Genomic DNA, 8,257 nt, shown 5'->3' on the forward strand with positions numbered 1-8,257 from the left:
GGCAGCGCAGCCGAATCCTCATCTCCAGAGCCTAGCTCGCCCTCCGATGCAGCGATCAACATCCTGTCCTCTGCCTGTGTCCCGCACAAGATGCTGGACCCCGCCATGTCCGAGGACCCAGCACACTCGTCCGGAAGCACCAGGTGGTGCGACATGCTTGAGGAATGAGAGGCCTGCGGAGACGTACTCGACGGGGAAGCTCTCACCGTAACCCTCAGGTCTCCCTGACCATGAACAGAAGTAGCCCTCTGGGAACCAGAGGAGCTAGAGCGGGGCATGGCAAGGGGGATACCCCCCGTTTAACGAGGAGGTATCTAGACCGCAACGTCGCGATGGTCATGTTCCCACACTGAGAACATGACTCATCCATGAGCGCTGCTTCAGCGTGCTGTAAGCCCAAGGACGAGAGGCAGTGATCATGACCATCAGATGGAGGCAGGAAACAACCACATCCGGAAACGCACGAGCGAGAAGCCATCTTTAAAAAGACGCCCGTCACTCGTGAAGCTCTTTTAGAATTTGCTCTTTTAGAAAGAAACATTCTTTTAGAGAGAGCGCTGAAGCGCCCAGGGGAGGTCGCGGCGAGACCGCAGAATGGAAGCTGCAGCCCGCCGAGGTTTCCGCAGCCTGGATGGTAACCCCCGCTGATACGCCGTCACACCAACGCCAGCTGTTTCTCTCGAACACTCGCGGAGATTCGTCCTGTAGAAGGCTCGACTCCGAAGCGAAAAGCTGATGTGCGTTTGCACGCGCTCTCCTTTTATACCCGCACTGCGGGGCGGGGTGCGCGTGGTGAAACACGCACGCCAACTGTCATTGGCTTGTTTAGTTAACACTCGAAGGTGATTGGGCTCTTGGGCGAGATCCCAATTCGTCAGTCACGACTGACGTAACGTAGAACGTGACTGACTGAAAGGGAACAGCGGGACTTGATCCGCAAGGACTGCAAACATGGACACACTGTTTTTCTTGCTCACGATATATTGTTTTGATTGTGCACTGGCACTGACAAACAACAGATATTTCAAACTGACACACACACAGAGTGCTTGCTGAAGACAGAATAATAATAATAATAATAATTCCTTACATTTATATAGCACTTTTCTGGGCACTCAAAGCGCTTTACATAGAAGTGGGGGATCTCCTCAACCACCACCAGTGTGCAGTATCCACCTGGATGATGCAACAGCAGCCATATTGTGCTAGAACGCCCACCACACACCAGCTTATTGGTGGAGAGGAGACAGAGTGATGAAGCTAATCAGCAGATATGGGGATGGTTAGGAGGCCATGATGGTCAGAGGCCAATGGGCGAATTTGGCCAGGATGCCGGGGTTACACCCCTACTCTTTTTCGAAGGACATCCTGGGATTTTTAATGACCACAGAGAGTCAGGACCTCGATTTAACGTCTCATCCGAAAGACGGTGCTTTTTGTCAGTATAGTGTCCCCGTCACTACACTGGGACTTTAGGACCCACACAGACCACAGGGTGAGCACCCCCTGCTGGCCTCACTAACACCTCTTCCAGCAGCAACCTAGTTTACCCAGGAGGTCTCCCAACCAGGTACTGACCAGGCTCAACCCTGCTTAGCTTCAGTGGGCAACCAGTCTTGGGCTGTAGGGTGATATGGCTGCTGAAGGGTGATATGAAGCTAATGCTGTTTATTTCAAATGCACTTTTAAGCTTCCTGGTCTCTACGTCACCCCACCCATGACGTCTTGCCATTCCATTGGACTGTTTTCACACATGCTTCAGGACATGCTCATGCAGAAGCATTCCCAAAACTTTTCTGATGCAAAGTGAGTTCCCTGAAGGGGAAAAAAATTTCACTCAAAGAAAAGTAACACATTAAATTAAACTTGAATTTTTAAGTAGAAAGAAACTGTATTTTCTTGTAAAACACACTCCAATAATCTCTTTTACAAATGTACAAATTCATATAAATGTTTTTAAAGTGTAAAATAAGTAAAATAAATTTCTAATACTAAAAATGAAATCTAAATGGAAATATAAAAAACCAAATACTAGTAAAAAACTAATTACTAAAATTACTAAAACATAAATTCAAATCTGAAACCGACAATATAAAAGCTAAATTAAAACAATAAATATAAATAATGCCAAAAAACATGGACTGACACAGATGCCTTCATGGTAGTATCCAAAAAACATGGCACATCCATGGTACCAAGTGTCCAATAAATCTGCCCGTAATGCCACAAAAAAAGCAGTGTAAAAAGAAGACCTCAAAGATGCCCCTCTGTTTGGTGGCGGCTCACTGCCGAATGCACAAGCTACTGACTGAATCTCCCTTTTTTAACTGAAGGGAGCAAAGGCTAGAATATCCTTGTGGAAGCCTGCCTTCTGCCTGACAGTGACACAGATCGATACATCATAAATTATAAATAAGGAAAAAATAGGGTAAATAAACCCAGTAAATAAATGTGTGTTGTCTTGTCTCCCTCCTTCCATCCTCTCACCTAATGGATTGTGGATTGTGCATCGGTCTGGTATGTAGTTTTCCACTGTTGCCATGGCGACTGGCCAGCCAGCCCAGGAGGCGAGAGGTGACGGCAAGCTACAACTCAATTCAGCTCACAGACACATGAACACAACTCAAAAACGGGTCTAGAGCAAACACACACTATATATATATATATATATATATATATATATATACAGTTTATATATATATATACTGTATATTTATATATACACACTCATGCATACAACAAACCGCTTGTTTAACCCCAAAGGGGCTAAATATAATAGAAGTATTACTTCAAAAGGGTGTGGTTCAGCTCCAGGCGATTTTACTGGCCCCTTTACAATTCGAAAATAAATTTATTGACCCTCTTCGCCGGACAGTGTGCTTCTATTATATGAAAAACATGTATCACCGTAACTTTGTGTGCTATCTGGAGGCACCGGGGCAGCGTGATTGCTTTCCTTTTTCTTTCCCCCTCAAAGAACACCGCAATATTCAGTCTGCGCGCTGTATATTGCCATGCTGACATCTTAATGATTATCCCCGGGAGGCTTTTGGTGTTCATCGCGGTGCTCCATAATGGATCGGTCGCCGTTGCGTGCCGCAGTTCACAACCAGAAGCTGTGAAGTTTTTTTTTTCTTCCTCCAGACAAAGACAATGCAACCATTGTGCTATTAGCGGTGTTTCATTTTTATCTGACTTTGGGCGGCAGACTTTCCTTAATGAGAGTGGACAACATGGCGAGCGGCTTTCAAAGATGCTGATCGGCTTGTCACACTGAGCATTTTGGCCCTAAATTGCCTCCCCAACGCACTGCGGGCGGATTCGCCCCAGCTGTGAGGCATCGGCGCATACACTCCAAGGAGGAGATCTCTAGATGGCGAGGTCCGCTTCCCTGCCGGCAGCGAGGCGAACAAATTACATTTGTGTCACTTGAAGTCTCCTCGCGATATATCTTATGCAGTTAGAGTTTGATCAGAATTTAAATCTGTTTGAAAACAGTTTGGGCGATGATGCTCTAAACTTTAGTCGAAGTTTACTTTGTGAATGACATAGACCAGTGGTTCCCAACCACAGTCCTGGAAGCCCCCCAACACTGCACATTTTGCATGTCTCCTTTGTCTGACACACCCATTTCAGGTCTTGGAGTCTCTACTAATAAGCTGATGACTTGAATCAGGTAGGTTTGATTAGGGAGACATGCAAAATGTGCAGTGTTGGGGAGCCTCCAGGAATGTGGTTGGGAACCACTGACATAGACAATTGTGATTCAGTGCTGCATTTCAGCAGTGGACAGCGACCATGGCAGTGAGTGTCTATAGATGTGCAGCACATTTTGCTAGGTGTTTAAGGAGAAAGTTTACACATAAAAAAAAAAAATGTTTTTACTCTCATGTTAATACAAACCTATATGGCTTTCTTTCTTCTGTGGACCACAAAGGAAGATATTTGAGAAATGTCTCAACTGTTTTGGCATACAATGAAAGCCAAAACAACATTGGACCCCACTGACTTTCATTATATGGAGGGGGGGAAAGAACAAGCTTTTTCAAAGTAGAAAAATGTATATAATAATATGAATGAATATAATTGTATCAGAGCACATGAACGTAGCCAAGTTACACACTGATCTGGGTCAATAATGCATTTCAGCACTGGACAGCGACCTCCAGCACAGGCTTTAACTACATACAGCTATTGGATTCGAATTTCCTTTCCAGCCAAACAGAGATGTGTAGTCACATTTTCTGCACCTCCATATAGCATACGCTCCAAACCAGCCCAACATGATCGACAAGAATCCATTCTCCAGGGAACTGGGACTTGATCATATCTATCCAAACAGCCATCACACACACTGTGATTCTCACTTTATATTAATAAACAGGCGTCCACTAACGATGAAGATGTTTTATTATGCGTCATTTACTTTTCCTCAATGGCTTTCTTCCCCACCACACATTCAAAGTAATATTTCCGGGTTCAGTACAACTTGAGCTCAATCTGGGTTTGAGAGACACTTACAATGGAAGTGAATAGAGGCCAGTTTGTAAACATTAAAATACTCAATGTTTCAATAGGAAAGCCACAATGATTTTAGTGTGGAAAAATTGCTAACTTGTATACAATTTTGCAACCTTTTTTTTTTGTCTTAAAACAACTATAGAAAGAATTATTTAAACAGCTGTACAGCTCAAATATTACACAATTTAACAGAACATTTTAAGTGCTTGTAAATAGAAATTTGGATATTGCTTGGTGCAATTATCAGATCATTGTATGCATCAGAGTGAAGCACAGGTCCGTTCTTTTACATCCGAGATGATAATAATGACAATAAAATTATAAAAGTTATTATATTATATTTATATTACATTATTAAAATACAATTTTTTCTACTGTAAAATATTACAATAGTCATTTCACTTTCATAACAACTTTAATATTTTTTCTTAGTTATAATAATGATAATAAAATATTATCATTTTTCTTGAACACTATTTATTATTATTATATTTTGTTAAATAAAGTAAGAATACTGCAATAGTAATATCATATTTAATTTAATTTAATAATAATGGGCAACAAAACTATTTTTTCTGAAATAACATTTTTATTGTACTGTGAAATTAGTTTTATGTCTGATTTTAACATTTTTCCCAGTAAGAATAAAAATAATAATTATTATAATAAAATATAAAGTACTAAAACATTATTATTATTATCATTGAAACATTACAATAGCAATATTTCTGTTTTGTTTAATATTTTTAACAATAACAAATATTATTATTGTTGTTATCATTATTAATTTTTTTTATTGTACTGTGAAATTACAATAATTTTATTAAATATTATGAAACATTTCAATAGTAATATTTCATATTTTGATATATAATTTATAAGTAATCACAATATTTCTGGCCAGTCCTACAAACAAGCACATCAAACCTAGAGCTCAAAAATAACATTAATAATTTCCAACAAAATTTTTAATATAGCAATTTATCAGAGAAAAAAAATGCATTTCGATTCATGCATCCCTGCCAGGAATATTCCTTTAAACACTGGACCAGCATTCAATGCAAATGACCTCTACCACCTGTGATGCGCTTTCCCCGTCCACCCATGTTCAGGGTCATCGCCTCGCATGCGCCACGCGTGAGTGTTGAAGGCCTCGCCAGCCTAATCTAACCTCCGGGAAGGACAGGAGGGGGATCACGGACAGTCCCTCGTCACGGCTTCTGTCAGTCAAACATAATGGCATAACTCACAGCGAATCGGATGGGGGCCTTGTATCCACAGACAAACGTGGTGCCCTAACTTCTGTGTCCAGGGCAAATCTGCCTTTTAAATGAGGGATGGAGAGAGATAGAGATATAATGAGAGAGAGAGGGGGGTTTCTCTCTGGTTTTAACATGAACTACTGCTCTCACACCCCGCTGAAAGTATGGCTTCAAGCTGTCGGCATGACCCTGTGTCCTCGCCTCCTCCTGATTTCTCTCTCCTTTCTCTTAGTCGTTCCCTCTAGCTAGCGCTAATCTCCCACTCCTTATTGCTCGATCTGTCTTCGCTGGATCCATTGCCTCAGAGAACCCGCTTCTTTTTGTTTTGTCATTCTTTATCTCTCTAATTCTAAACAATCTTTCCAGCTCCGCAGCGCCGGGTGTCGTTCATTCCCTCTTCGTCGAGCAATTAGGACCTGCAAGATGTCATTTAAAATGTTCGATTTTCCCAAACCAGAAGTGACCAAAACCTTGATATCTCGGGTATCTCAATAACTTTTAAGACTAGTCTAAGAAAACTGTGTAGCTGGCCTCCATATTTAAAACGCATAGATCACAGTTATAAAACAGATGGGCCAAGTCATCTTCATGTACAGTACCAAAAAAGTGCTGATCAGTCACAAGTAGCATGATGACGTTTCTGTCATCCACACAAATGGGAAAATAATTAAGTACATAATATCCTTACATGTAGCAGAAAATAGGTGGTTTATTTATTGAAATTCTACTGTAGACCTTGTTTTGTTTAGGAAACTAATAGCAAGTTTAAGATCAGGAGAAGTAAACACTGTAAAGTACAATGAGGAATACTGGACTGGACTTTAAACTTTAGTAATAATATAATGTACATGTTATGTTCACTCAGAATCACTTTGATAAAAATGTTTTACAGGTGTGTGATACCATCCTGATTCATACCAAGGAGCGGCTCTCCTTCACCCAGCACCTCGTCAGTGCAATATTGCTGCATGGAGAGTTGTTTCCACAACACAGTGTGAAGTTTCCTGAATCAGCACTTGAAACAACAGTGGAGGCATACCCCATGCTGAACAAGGCCAAGCTCAAAACAGAACTGTCCCTTATTTATGAGAACCCCCGAGTTTAAGGTTGGCAGTGGTGCAGTGCCTCTGTACCAGTTTTTCATTAAGAACAATCTTCAAAGTACTTTCACAGAGACTGTCAGTCTACTCAAGATCATAATCACCACGCCTATGACAACAGCAGAGTCAGAGAGGTGCTTTTCTACTTTGAAGAGGATCAAGACTTTCCTAAGAAATACAATGACACAGGATCGCCTTAATGCTCTGGCAATGCTTTCTATTAAGAAGAAACTTGTCAGAGACATTCCTGACTTCAATAAGAAAGTCATTGAGAAGTTTGTCAATCAGAAGGAGAGAAGAGCAAAATTCCTGTACAAATAAGTCAAAAGAAAACATGCAGGGTTTTTTTTTCACCACATTGATTTTCTTGTACATGGTTATCCTCAGATTTGTATCAGTCATGGAAGTATCCAAAATTTAACTGAGACTGGTAAATTAACTGAACCAAGATGATTTAACGAATAAACGGTTAACCAGATGTTCTTTAACTTTGTCTGCATTGCAATAAATCATATTGCAACGCTTGCTGTAATTGTTTGCCAATGTGCCACAGCCCCACCTCAAAAATTTTTCACCAGCCACCACTGTATATCATAGTTTAATCACAGAAAATTCTATGAAATCAATGTCTATATGTGACATGCCGTTAACGTGATAATCTAATAATAATAATAATAACTTTATTTTTATATAGTGCCTTTAAAGCAGTTTCTCAAGGTGCTTTACATAATAAAACAAACAAGTAAAAATACAACACACACATGACAACCAATTAAAAACAAACTAAGATATAAAAATCAAAACAGTTTTTAAAAAAAAACAATTTTTTACTTTTTTTTTGCATTTATTTGCCCAAACTAGTATAGGAATTTAATTTATGTATTTATTTATTTTTTTACTTAAATTATTTATTGATTTGGTTTTCAGTTTTTTGTATTTATTTCCCTAAAGTAGTTGTAAAAAATGACCGTGAATTTAACGGTAAAAGACTGTAAAAATGCTACAGTAAAAACCTGTTAAATGGTTAACGGTAAATTCCCCTACTATATACGGTGAAAAACTGTATTGGACATTACATGTATTGGACATTAATTTCACCGTTTTTGGAAGTGAAAAGGACCATATAATATACAGTGAATAACCGTAAATTGACATTCCCAGAATTCCCTGCGTTACATTTCAAATTTGATGTTTTTTTGTTGAAATAACTGTTTCTTCTTAGTTTTTTCTTAGCAGTTTTGTATAGTAGGGTTGTGTGTTACACCTAATGTTGTTAAATGAATGTTTATTGCATTATTTCAGTATAGTGTGTTACCATGATGGTGTTTAGCGTTTGTGTGAATGACACTGTGCACCTTCTATATATGTTAATAT

The 8,257-nt window shown here is 39.7% G+C and overlaps 1 pseudogene; it reads left to right on the forward strand.

The window, feature by feature from the left end:
- Positions 1-7,204, forward strand: part of LOC107586428 (uncharacterized) — a 15,201-nt pseudogene extending 7,997 nt beyond the window's left edge.
- The last annotated feature ends 1,053 nt before the right edge of the window (positions 7,205-8,257 follow it).

This window comes from Sinocyclocheilus grahami, unplaced genomic scaffold (genome assembly GCF_001515645.1).
Source record: "Sinocyclocheilus grahami isolate Dianchi unplaced genomic scaffold, SAMN03320097.WGS_v1.1 scaffold81.1, whole genome shotgun sequence".
NCBI lineage: Eukaryota > Metazoa > Chordata > Actinopteri > Cypriniformes > Cyprinidae > Sinocyclocheilus > Sinocyclocheilus grahami.